At 39.3% G+C, this 12,792-nt stretch overlaps 1 protein-coding gene across 12 annotated transcripts in view; it reads left to right on the top strand.

Moving 5' to 3' along the window:
* Positions 1-12,792, top strand: part of PTPRG (protein tyrosine phosphatase receptor type G) — a 767,420-nt gene that overhangs the window by 441,265 nt on the left and 313,363 nt on the right. The window lies entirely within an intron of this gene.

The raw sequence follows: 12,792 nt of genomic DNA, 5'->3' as shown, positions 1-12,792 counted from the left end.
ACACATTAAGATACAATTGGCATATAACATTTTTCCATTTCATTTTATTGGTCATTTCTTTTGTAGTGCAGAGCTTTTTATTTTGGTGAGTCTCCTTTGTTTGGTTTTGCTTTCGTCGCTTGTTCTCTTAGCGTCATATCCAAATTATCATTGACATGATCAATGTCAAGGAGCTTTCTCCCTATGTTTTCTTCTAGGAGTTTTATACTTTCAGGTCTTACATTTATGTCTTTAATCCATTTCAAGTTACTTTTCATGAGGGATGTTTCATTTTTCCAACACCTTTTACTGACGAGGCTATCCTTTTCCTGTTGAGTATTCTTGGCTCTTTTGTCAATTATGAGCAAATATTCCTATGTGTGGGTTTATTACTTAGAATCTAGATTTTATTTCATTGGTTGATGTGTTTATTTTTATGCCAGTTCCATACTGTTTTGATTATCATAGCTTTGGAGTATCATTTGAAATCAAGAAGTATAATGCCTCCAGCTTTGTTCTTCTTTCTAAGGATTCCTTTTCTTATTCTGGGTCTTTGGTGACTTCATGGGAATTTTAGGATGGTTTTAACTTTTTCTGTGAAAAACGCCTTTGGAATTTTGATAGGAATTTCAAAGAACCTATAGATCTCTTTGTGCAGTATTGTATTAGCCATGTTTCATATGTTCGGTAGCCACATATAGTTAGTGGATACCATAACAGGCCGCATGGTCAGAGAACATTCTCTCATTACAGAAATTTCTACTAGACATCATCATGCCAAATGCATAGATGGAAATGCATTTCTTGTCTCCCTTGAGAATTTGATTTGTTAATATTTGTTTTGTATTACAATACAGATGAACACTGTCTTATCCCTTTGTGTATCAGACCAGCAGTTTGATTTTCTGGCTTCCTTTTACCTACCTCACCTTTCACTTAGGGTCCATGAATACAAAATACCACATTTTCAGAATTGCTAATGCAAAGTGCTTCTCTCTTAATCACTACTATGAAAATAACAGTTACAGATCATTGATGGAAGTAGCAGAGATTGCCTTTCTGTGCCCCATTGTTTGACTTGAAAATAAATGCCTGGGTGTTATATTACGTTTTTGCCTAGTGTTAAGTGGGATTCTGTGGTGCTAAAGGTATTTTTTCTTATCTTATTTTTCTACTCTTATAACCCAACCCATTAAAACTGACTCACTCTCTCTCTCTTTGAAACGATCCCTTTGTAGCCAAGGATGTCAGTACAGAGCACTCTTAGCGATCCCTCCAGGAGCTTTGGCTGCCTGAAGCCCTCATGCAGAGCTAAAATGACTTCATTATCTGTCTTTTGGTCCCATTCATGTTGTGGGTCACTGAGTTGCCTTTAAAAAAACAAAACAAAAAACACCTAAGTGGCTGCACATACAACTTTAGGGCTCCATTTTCTTTCTCTGAACCAGCATTTGTCAGAGATTTTGTGCGGCTGATTGCTTTGGGTTGGTCTGACTTGATCTTAGAATTGTTTTCCACTCAACACAGTGGTTCCTGGCTTCGAGCTCTTTTTCATAATGTCCCCATAAACAGGTCTTCGAGCATTATAGCAGCATTACACCATTCTCCTGTACCTCGATTTATCCATTTGAGCAGCTGCTCAGGACAAACTTGTATACCAATAATATTATTTGTACACACCTTTTCACCTGCACCTTTCTACTCCCCGAATTTAGATGGTGTATTTATAGTTACAATTCAGATTTCCTCTAACAGTAGCTCTGTTTTGTGTTTCAAATGTTAGTGTCCTTTGGAGATCCGTGATGGGAATATTACTCTATAGACAGTCTGAATGTGGCGGGGGAGAGCTTTGCTATGCTGGGGTAATCAGATCTGGGGGTTGAGTGCCACCTTGGTGCCACATTCCGGAAGCCTGCCAAAGGCAATTTGCTGGGCTCTCTGATATGGTTTTCTACTTGACTTGCAACGCTTGACAGCCTTCTGCAAAGATAACATGTTTCAGTGACAGCTTTCAGCTTGGTATCTCCAATGACAGGTTTTAGACAAGTGTAGGGTTCACTCAATGCAAGTTGATTCATGACCTTGGTCTTCCAGAAGCTGATTATCAATCTCTGTCACTCTGCTGGCCTCCAGAGTGATCCACAAGTTGTTGCCTATCTGTGGGCGCATGTGCCTGACTTTAGAGCACAGCCATCCAAATGTGAATGCATCTGTCTCTGAAATTCAGAAGCACAGCTTTCTGAGAAGCAGAAATAAATCTTTGTTACTTCTCAAACTGTGCTTATGACTTCAGAATTTATGACATCATGCTAGACAGGCTAATATCCCATAAATAATCTAACATGATTCCATAGGAGAGGTTTTTTTTTTTAAAGTACCAACCATTTTTTAAAAATGAATTTATTTTAATTGGAGGCTAATTACTTTACAATACTGTGGTGATTTTTGCAATACATTGACATGAATCAGCCACGGGTGTACATGTGTCCCCCATCCTGAACCCCCCTCCCCATCCCATCCCTCTGGGTTGTCCCAGTTCACCAGTTTTGAGTGCCCTGTTTCATACATCGAACTTGAACTGGTCATCTCTTTCACATATGGTAATATACATGTTTCGGTGCTATTCTCTTAAATCATCCCACCCTTTTCTTCTCCTACCGAGTCCAAAATTCTGTTCTTTTTATCTGTGTCTCCTTTGCTCTTGCATATAGGGTCGTCATTACCATCTTTCTAAATTCCATATATATGCGTTAGTATACTGTATTGATGTTTTTCTTTCTGACTTACTTCACTCTATATGATAGCCTCCAGTTTCATCCACCTCATTAGAACTGATTCAAATGTGTTCTTATTAATCGCTGAATAATATTGCATTGTGTATATGTATCACAACTTTCTTATCCATTTGTCTGCTGATGGACATCTAGGTTACTTCCACGTCCTAGCTATTGTAAACAGTGCTGTGATGAACATTGGAGTATGCAGTGTTAAATGTAAACATCAAATTGTATCTTCTCTTCTCTTAAAAGAGTTTTAATGTATGTTTCTCTAGAAACTTGGGTGCCGAAAAACCTGTCTTGTACTTGATTTTCTTTTTAAATATGCATGAACCTAGGAACAGCTTTATTCTCCTGTTCTTAAAATGTCAGATGAGTTCATAAATATTCCAGCATTTTTAGAGAAATGAGGATCCATTTGCTTTGTCTATTATGCCTGGATCATATAAATTGAGTTGAACACAGTACAAATACAGGGCAGGATGCCATGTATCTGAATTAAATGTGGGAGTTGATAATACCAACGGTGGATAGTATTGATAGGCAAGCTGGATAATATTAGTTTAAAAAAGTGTATATATCATTGTACTTTAGTTATATAAGATTTGACCATTTGGGGAAACTGAATAAAGGGGACACAGGACCTCTATATTATTTCTTAAAACTACATGTGGATCTGCAGTTATCAGGAAGATTAAAAGTTTAATTAAAAAAAAAGTATATCATGAGCCACATCGTCTGTTATCATCATTCATTTTGGATCTAACTTTCTTGCTTAGATGCCAAAAAAACTTATTTTTCTTCAATCATTAATTTTTGAGTCCCAAAAGTCTTTTCTTGAAACTTGCACTTCTACAAAATAAATTCAGGAAGAGATGCTTATTTTTTCTGTTGGAAATTTACAGGTCACTTATCTGTAAAATAGACTGTCTTTTGGATATTAAAATATGAATACAGAAAGTTAATATTTAAAGCAGCCTGTTACATACAGACAGTAGCTTTCCCATAAAACAGTCTTAATGTTCATGTCTGTCTTAACCCATGGAGAGGACCATATATCCAATCCAGCATAATCAATAGAGCAATGTGGTTGTCCCTAGTCCACTTCTCGAAAGTTGTCTAAAATATCTTTAGAAGACAGATAGCATCTCTGTTTCTTTCTGAACAGCCATAACTGTCTGTTGTGCCAGTTCTCATTTGATTTCATCTGAAGTTATTTCCCTTTCTTTCATTTTTGTAGAATGAAAAGATAATGCATTCAACAAGAACGTTTCAAGATAATCTTGCTGTTCTAGCATTAGCTTCTAACTAAATGATTGGAATTTAAGATGTAGATAGTGGTTCTGGTGTATGTTAATAAGCCATGGTCTCCTGTGAGTTTTAACTATTTGGAGGGTGTTTTTTATTTTTTATTTTCCCACCGCTTTTTCTTTTACCTTACACTAAGAACAAACAGTAAATACATGTGCCAAAATGCACGTTACTGCTATTTTCACACTTCCTATTGGTTTGCTCTATTTTTTCTTTGCCTACATTCTTTCTTATTTGTCTACGTATACCTGACATAGATGGATTCAAAAAGTAGTTGTTAAATTATAAAAGTAGATCAACAGTTGGGAAAGTCTGCATAGGTAAATTGTGGAGGAACCATGTCCTAATATGTTGCTGAGCCCATATAATTCAGACAAAGATTAGGAGACTATTGCCTCTACTTTATTTCACCTGATCCTTGGAGCTTTTATGATAAAGCAGTTCCGTAAGAACCCACAGACTTAAACTAAGTCTCAATGAAGAGTCTCACTGCTGCTGCGAAGTCACTTCAGTCGTGTCCGACTCTGTGCGACCCCATGGATGGCAGCCCAGCAGGCTCCCCCGTCCCTGGGATTCTCCAGGCAAGAATACTGGAGTGGGTTGCCATTTCCTTCTCCAGTGCATGAAAGGGAAAAGTGAAAGTGAAGTCGCTCAGTCGTGTCCGACTCTCAGCGACCCCATGGACTGCAGCCCACCAGGCTTCCCTGCCCATGGGATTCTCCAGGCAAGAGCACTGCAGTGGGGTGCCGTTGCCTTCTCCACTGCAGACTGGTATAAAGAGAAAAATACAATCTTAAAAACAACCTCAGTCATTTCCATATGCTAGTTCCATGACTGAGCACGTCACCCCAGCTCAGTGCAAGAGGAGCATTTGATGCTGCTTCTCTTTTTGCTCACATGGTAACCCCACTCCACCCGCAGCCGAGCGAGTGCCTGACCAGAAAGGACACTCTGCATTCATTGCAGCTGCTCTTTGACCAACTGCTTCCTCCATGGTGCCCTGAAGAATCATTGTTTTGACCAAGGTTGGTGGAGAAACTGACGCGAGCCTTACTGAGAGCCATCATGGGCCCCTCACAGGGTTTCCAGTGGTGATTTTCATGATGCTTGATTTCTGTTCAAATTCATGGACTTCTGTACTCAGCCCTCACTCAGGAGGGAGTTCCACAGTTTCAGCACGACTGTCCAGGTGTCACACGCATAGAAAAGCCTTTAACAACTATGAGGTTGGTAAGGAATATTTTAGGAATTTTCTGTGTGCTTGTCTTCTTGACTCTCACTATTTGTGCTTCCTCTTCTTTTACTTTGTAAATCTATTTCTGTCTGTTCATGAGTGTATCTCCACATGCTTTCGTTTTTTGTGGTTTCACGCTCTCCCATTTTTTCTCTCACATCTCCCTGAATTACCCCTTGCCTGTTGGTCTGACTTTACTCCCAGCTCCTAACTTTGTCCCCTTTTTCTCCCTTCTTCCTGTTGTCCTTATAGCTAGTGGCAGATGAGAACCACGGTTTGAAAAGGGCTTTTGCTTACTCTATGTACAGAGAGTCCAGCATTGATGGTGAAAATCTAAGTATGTCCTCATTTCAATAAAACTTCTATTCCTGGCATATTGATGTAGGACAGGTTTTTGGAACAAGTGAAAATACAGAGTGATCTCCCAAGTCCATGTTCTTAGGGTTTCCAATTTGGCTTGATAAGAAACTGTTACTTATTTTTATTCTATCACCCACCACCCTATTGCAATTATCTTAGTGATCCTTGATAGGTACTGAAGAGGGACCAGCATTGGATCTTTTTCCCTGGATCACATTTTCTTCTTTAAGCTTTGAGTTTTATTTATGCCATTAATGAATTGGTCATTTTGCTCACAAAGAGGCTGCCAAGGTTTCTGATTAGAAGCAGAGCATCAGCCAAGTAGACAGATGTTTGAAAGCATCTGGGTGTTCAGCAGCGTTGACACTTGGGCCTGCCCAACCCTGTCTTTGTAATACCCTGCAGCACCTCTGGTTAGCTCAAGGTTGCCCAAAAAAGAAAATTTAAGTGTAATTAAGAAAAAATTCCGTTGTTCTTTGGGGGATGCTACATATGCTTTGGCTCTTCACTTTTTCAATTTTCCTATTGCAAATATCCAGATCCCTTATTATTTAGCCATTAAAAAGAGTGAAATAATGCTATTTGCAGCAACGCAGGTGGACCTAGAGATTGTCATACTGAGTGAAGTAAGTCAGAAAGAGAATGAGAAATATCATATGACATCCTTTATGTGTGGAATTTAAAAAGAAATTATACAGATAAACTTACTTAGAAAACAGAAACAGAGTCACAGACTTGGAGAATGAACTTACTGTTGCAGGGGAGAGGGATAGTTAGGGAGTTTGGGATCAGCATGTACACATTGCTCTATTTGAAATGGGTAACCAGCAAGGACCTACTGTGTAGCACAGAGAAATCTGCTCAGTGCTATACGGCAGCCTGGATGGGAGGGGAATTTGGGAGAGAACAGATACATGCGTGTGTATGGCTGAGTGCCTTCGCTGTTCATCTGAAATTATCACAACATTGTTAATCGGCTCTACCCCAATACAACATAAAAAGTTTTTAAAAAATCGAATATCCAGATTCTTGGATTCCTGTCAGCCTGTTACTGTTCAGTCTTGCCTGAACCCTGAAATTCAAGTTGGAGCTATTTCCCTAGGTCTGGCTTTGAAAGACACACTGTAAGCTCTGTTTCCTGCCTGCCAAGCTTCACATCCTTTCTATTATTCCCATAGCTGTCGCCCTGCGCACAGGTAGTAGCGGCTATCTTCTGGGTAAACTGAAGCTTAATCTACCAGTTACAGAATGGGCAAACCATGGCTTTGTTATATAACTAGACTCATGTAGGTTTTGAACTCAGAGGGTAATTTTTAAAAAGTCCACTTTTCTGTTTTAGGGCACAGAACCTTCTACTGGGTTGTCATCCAACATTTTATGTTTAAAGGGTCAACTATTCTGCCTTGTCCATCTTGCTTAGTTTCAGTTCAGTTCAGCTCAGTTGCTCAGTTGTGTCCAACTCTGTGACCGCATGGACTGCAGCACGCCAGGCCTCCCTGTCCATCACCCACTCCTGGAGTTTACTCAAACTCATGTCCATTGAGTCGGTGATACCAAGCAACCGTCTCATCCTCTGTCGTCCCCTTCTCCCCCAAAGCATTCCCGGATGCACACTGCAATTGTGGGTGGTTGGGGGTCTCAGCATTAATGGTCCAGTAATGGTAGTCTTCCCCCATCTTGTAGTGTTGAAGGCTGGTTGACAAGTGGTGGAGGTAAGATACTGAGGGGCTTATTTTCCTTCTCACATCGATTTATAAAAAAACTTTTGGCATCTGTTGCTATTTAGTCAGATTTTAGTGGGAATACTTGTTTAGGCCTGCATTATTTAGACACACTGAGTATAATTTATTAACCGTTAATGGATGTCCTGCAAAGAATGCAGTGAATGCCTGGTCCTCAGTCACCCCATCAAATTCGGAAAGTAATTCCTTATGCATGGTGTGACTCGTATGTCTCCCCTGCCCCTGTGCAGGGCGTTTTTTCACTGTGGGGAGCCCTGGACACAGGGAGAGTCTATAAAAGCTGTGGATCCTCTGCCTGGAAGAACTGTTATAAACAGTAGGTATAGAATGCCATCTATTTTTTAAATATAATCTTGAGGTATATAGTATTATAACCTGACATCTGTGTACACTACAAGGTGATCAGCACCCCAAGTCTCATTACCATCAGTCACCGTACAGTTGATTCCCTCCACACATTACACCCACCCCTGGTAACTGCCCCTCTGATCTCTGTATCTGTGAGTTTATTTTCATTTTAGTTGGCTCATTTTTTTTTTTTTTTTTTTTTGAGTTGCCACACATATCTGAAATAATACACATCTGTCTTTCTCCTTCTGGCTTATTTCACTTAGAGTAATATCTTCAAAGTCCATTCATGTTGTTGCAAATGGCAAAATTTCTTTCTTTTTCATGGCTGAGTAGTATTCCATTATATATACATATACCACATCTTCTTTATCTGTTCGTCTATCTGTGAGCACTTAGGTTGTTTCTATATCATGGCTGTTTTAAACATAGAGGTTCACATATCTTTTCAAATTACTTTTCATGTGCTTTGGATAAATGCCCAAGTGGAATAGGAAGGTCAAATGACAGTTCTGTTCTTACTTATTCTTACTGTTTTCTACAGTGGAAAAGTTTGCACCAACAGTGCACAAAGTTTCCCTTTTCTCCACACCATTGCCAATACTTATTTCTTGTCTTTTTGGTGATAGCCATTGTAACAGGTGTGAGGTGATTTGCACTGTGATTTTGTTTTGCATTTTCCTATTAATTAATCATGTTGAACATCTTTTCATGTGCCTGTTGGCCATCTGTATGTCTTCTCTGGAAAAATGTCTACTTAGATCCTCTACCTAATTTTCAATCAGATTGTTTGTCTCATTGTCTTTGAGTTCTGTGCGTTCTTTCTATTTAACCCCCCTGTGGGTATACACATTCCAAGCACCTTCTCCCATTTAATAGGTTGCCTTTTCTTTTCTTTTAAATTGTGTTTTCTTTTTTTTAAAGATGTATATTTATTTATTTTACGGCTGCACTGCGTCTTCATTGCTGCGCGAGCACTTTTCTCAAGTTGCAGTGAGTGGGAGTTACTCTCTCGTTGCGGTGGGCGGGCTTCTCACTGCAGTGGCTTCTCGCTGTGGAGCACGGGCTCTAGGCGCATGGGCTTCAGTAGGTGTGACTTCCGGGCTCTAGGGCACAGTTTCAGTAGTTGTGGCATATAGAATTAGTTGCTCTGTGGCATGTGGGATCTTCCCAGAATGGGGATTGAACCCGTGCCCTCTGCATTGGCAGGCGGATTCCTAACCACTGAGCCAACCAGGGAAGCCCCTGCTTTTTCATTTTGATGATGGTTTCTTTCTCTGTGCAGAAGCTTTTCACTTTGATATATTCCCATTTGTTTATTTTTGCTTTTGTTTTTCTTGTCTTTGTAGTCAGATCCAGAAAAGAACGAGTAAGACCCATGTCAAAGAGTTTACCACCTATGTTTTCTTCTAGGAAGTTTATGGTTTCGGTCTTATATTCAGGTCTTTAATTCATTTTGAGTTAATTTTTGCATATGATATGAAATAGTAGTGTTCATTCTTCTGTATGTGTCTGCCCAGTTTTCCCAACACTATTTGTTGAAAAGTCTATCCTCTCTCCATCATATATTCTTTGCTCCTTGAAAATTAATTGTCCATATATGTATGGATTTATTTCTGGGTGCTTACAATGCCACCTTCATGCAGTAATGTGGTGAATGAATTAACTCTTCTGGGCCTTCACCCTATGTCAACTATTGTGATCCCACAGCAAACTTGTGAAGTTGCTGTTGTATTATTCCAGTTTTACAGAATAGGAACTGAAGCACCCAGAATTGCAGTAGCTTTGTCAAAACTGGATAGTGGCAGATCTAGGACTGAAATCCAGACCCAAGTGGCTCCAAAGTCCAACTCCATTTATGTCCCCATGCTCAGAATTTTACTTCCTGTTTCAGGAGGGCATAGACCCCCAAATCTGAGTAGCTGTTGCTATGGACTTTGGACTCCAGGTTAAGGATTCTGAATTTGAAACCTGCAGCTTCTTCCACTTCCCCCATCATTCTGCTTTGACTTAATCAAAATCCATGTTAGCAGTTGAACAGCCAGAGGGCTTTGTTCTATCAAGTCCACTCCTAGGTAACTTACCTGCCTCCTCATCCTCCTCCTAGCCCATCTTTCTCCAGTCTTTAGCTGTTGCTTGCTACCTTCTTAAATGTCACCTTACCCAGATTCACTTTTTTGTGCTATTGTTTTAAAATTTAAATTAAAATGTATTTATTTATTATTATCATAGTATCATTTACCTATCATACTATATTACTGTTTTTCAGTTGATTCCCTTCATTTTAATTAAAATGAATTCATTTTAAAACAAAACATTTTATCAATACCTTGATGCAAAAACCCATGCTATTTGACATGTGATAGATGTATGTAAAAAATTATGCCTATGAGCTGTGAAAATAAATCAAAGGTACCAGTGTTATTGCTAGCTTAAATACTTCTGGTAAAAGGGGGAAATGAATGAGTATCATTTGAAGTGTGGAGTGCTTATTAGACATCAAACTGAGATTTTCTTTTCCATTGATAAACCCAAAAGGATACAAATAATGGAAATGTTTTTTACTCGATGTTATAGTAAATTCAAAGCAGCTACTCAACACTTAACATCTCAAGTATTTGGGCCACATCTACCTTTGTTGTTTGTTGTTTCTGCTCAAGGACACAGTTTTGTTTTGTGGGAAAAACAATATTGCTTTAGAGTGGAACTCCATCTGAAAGTGAAATTATAGGTGTGGTCACCCATCTGTGCTGTGCATAGTTTGACAATAACCCACATTGACTGTGCACTTGCTGAATTGCTGGCGCTGTGTTTGGCGCTTTCTGTGCGTGATTCCTTTCAAACATCAAAACAGCCTCCCCAGGTAGGCACTGTTAATGCCATTTGAGTAATGATGGAAACCGAGACACAGAGAAGTCAGATAACTTAGCCAAGGTCACCCAGCTTTTAAGTGGCAGAACAAGATTCTCACCCGGGTCTGTCCGTCCTCTGAGCTCGAGGCTCTTGCCACATTCTCTGCTCTGCAGCAACTACCTTTGGTACATTTTGTTGTGAAACAGAGCTGTGTTATCTGTGGTCGGCAGAGACTTGTTGCATGGTAGCTGGGCAAGTTCTCTTCGCAGTGTTCCATGTGAACAAAAATGTAAGCCGTAAGCTGCTTTCGGAAGGTGGGGGCAGTACGTGCTTGTAGCATGCTGTGTTCTCTAGTGAGAGATACTGTAAAATGAAAAATGAGATTAGTGTTTCAGGTTGTACGGTTGCCTAATTATGTTTTTAATTATTCATGTAAAACAAGTAAAATGACCCCTGACAGAGACATAAATGATTTAGGTAAAATCAAATATTTATAAGATGCTGCTGAGTCCCTGGATGTATTGTAACAGATGCACTCCAAATGCTTTGCCTCCGTCCTTTGGATGCAAAATGGTATGTATAGAATCTGTAACCGGCTGAGAGTCATCAACAGTGTTTAGGACACTACTGAGCTAATTCATAGGTATTTTGGCTTTGGCACGCAGGTTCAGTATAATAGTTTATCGTCTAAGATATATTGTATCCTAGAGATCACCAAATGACAACCCCCTCCTGCTTGTTCTTACGCGTTTTTAATGGTTGGGAAAATAAAAAAAAAGAAAAAAGGAGAAAAATATTCCATAACCTGTGAAAATTATATCCAAATTGTAGTATGGATAAATTTTTATTGGAACAAAGCCTCACCTGAGCATTTACTTACTGTGTTTCACTGCTTCTGTGTTATGAACACTGTTAAGTAGTTGAAACAGGAGCCATAGGACCCACCGATCCTTAAGTATGTCTTACCTTAACCTTTTACAGAAAAAGTTTGCCAACCCTTGTTCTAAACCATGCTAGCAGAAATAAAGGTGGAACAATGCTGTAGCATATTCAATTAGCCTAAGAAACACTTTTGTTTCATCTTATCCTTTAATCTCTATTCTACTAATTGAATATTTTTCAGAAGTTGGAGGAAAACTGCCTTTTGAATGCTGTAAAAAGGGATTTACACAAACAGGTTTCCTTCACTTGCTTTTAGTGCTCCCTTTATATAGAGAAGTGCTGAAACTAATTATACTTGTTTTAGAAATGGGTCGTTAGTTTAGTCCCTATCTTTTATGGAGACCTAATTTTCATGCAGGATTTCTCTCTAAGACTAGAACTGGGATCTCTTTAGGAAGAGCAGATGATGAGGGTATGAAAGGTTTTCCCTGCCTTAAAAAAGCTTAGCTTTTGATCACAAACCATTTAATATATTGGTTGAAACTTAATGTGTATTTAGCAGCCAATACAGAGAAGGCAGTGACACCTCACTCCAGTACTCTTGCCTGGAAAATCCCATGGACGGAGGAGCCTGATAGGAGCCTGCAGTCCATGGGGTCGCTAGGAGTCAGACATGACTGAGCGACTTCCCTTTCACTTTTCACTTTCATGCATTGGAGAAGGAAATGGCAACCCACTCCAGTGTTCTTTCCTGGAGAATCCCAGGGACGGGGGAGCCTGGTGGGCTGCCATCTATGGGGTCGCACAGAGTCGGACACGACTGAAGTGACTTAGCAGCAGCAGCCAATAAGTGTTTGAATGAATGAATTCAGTTCAAACAACAAGGAGGGGGAAATATATGACTTACAAAATAAAATCTTTTTTATCCACTTGGGTATTACATACCTTTTGGAAAAATAATTTTTCTGCTAGTATAAGTCCATGGTTTTTGTTCTTGATTTCTCTTTTTCAGGTTTTAAGGAAAAGAGATGTGGTTTTGAAATTTAGGATTTGAATTGATTGACTTTTATTCAGATGGGCTAAGCAAAAGTTTCTTAAAGTTAAAAGAAATAGCAAAGTAAATTTACTAAACTGCAGTGATTTGAGTGACTTAATGAGAATTTTGACTGCACTTGCCTGTACACCATATCAAGTATGAACACATTCCCCAACCCTGGCTGTCTTCCCTTTATTGTTACCTTAATATTGGTTTCTTGTTGTAATCACTAAGTCGTGTCTGACTCTTTATAAAGCAATGGACTGTAGG

The sequence above is a fragment of the Giraffa tippelskirchi genome, chromosome 9 (genome assembly GCF_054371585.1).
Source record: "Giraffa tippelskirchi isolate mGirTip1 chromosome 9, T2T-mGirTip1v1.2.pri, whole genome shotgun sequence".
In the NCBI taxonomy this organism is placed as follows: Eukaryota; Metazoa; Chordata; class Mammalia; order Artiodactyla; family Giraffidae; genus Giraffa; species Giraffa tippelskirchi.
Note: the sequence above shows the minus strand (reverse complement) of the source record. Positions and strands in the feature narration are given on the sequence as shown.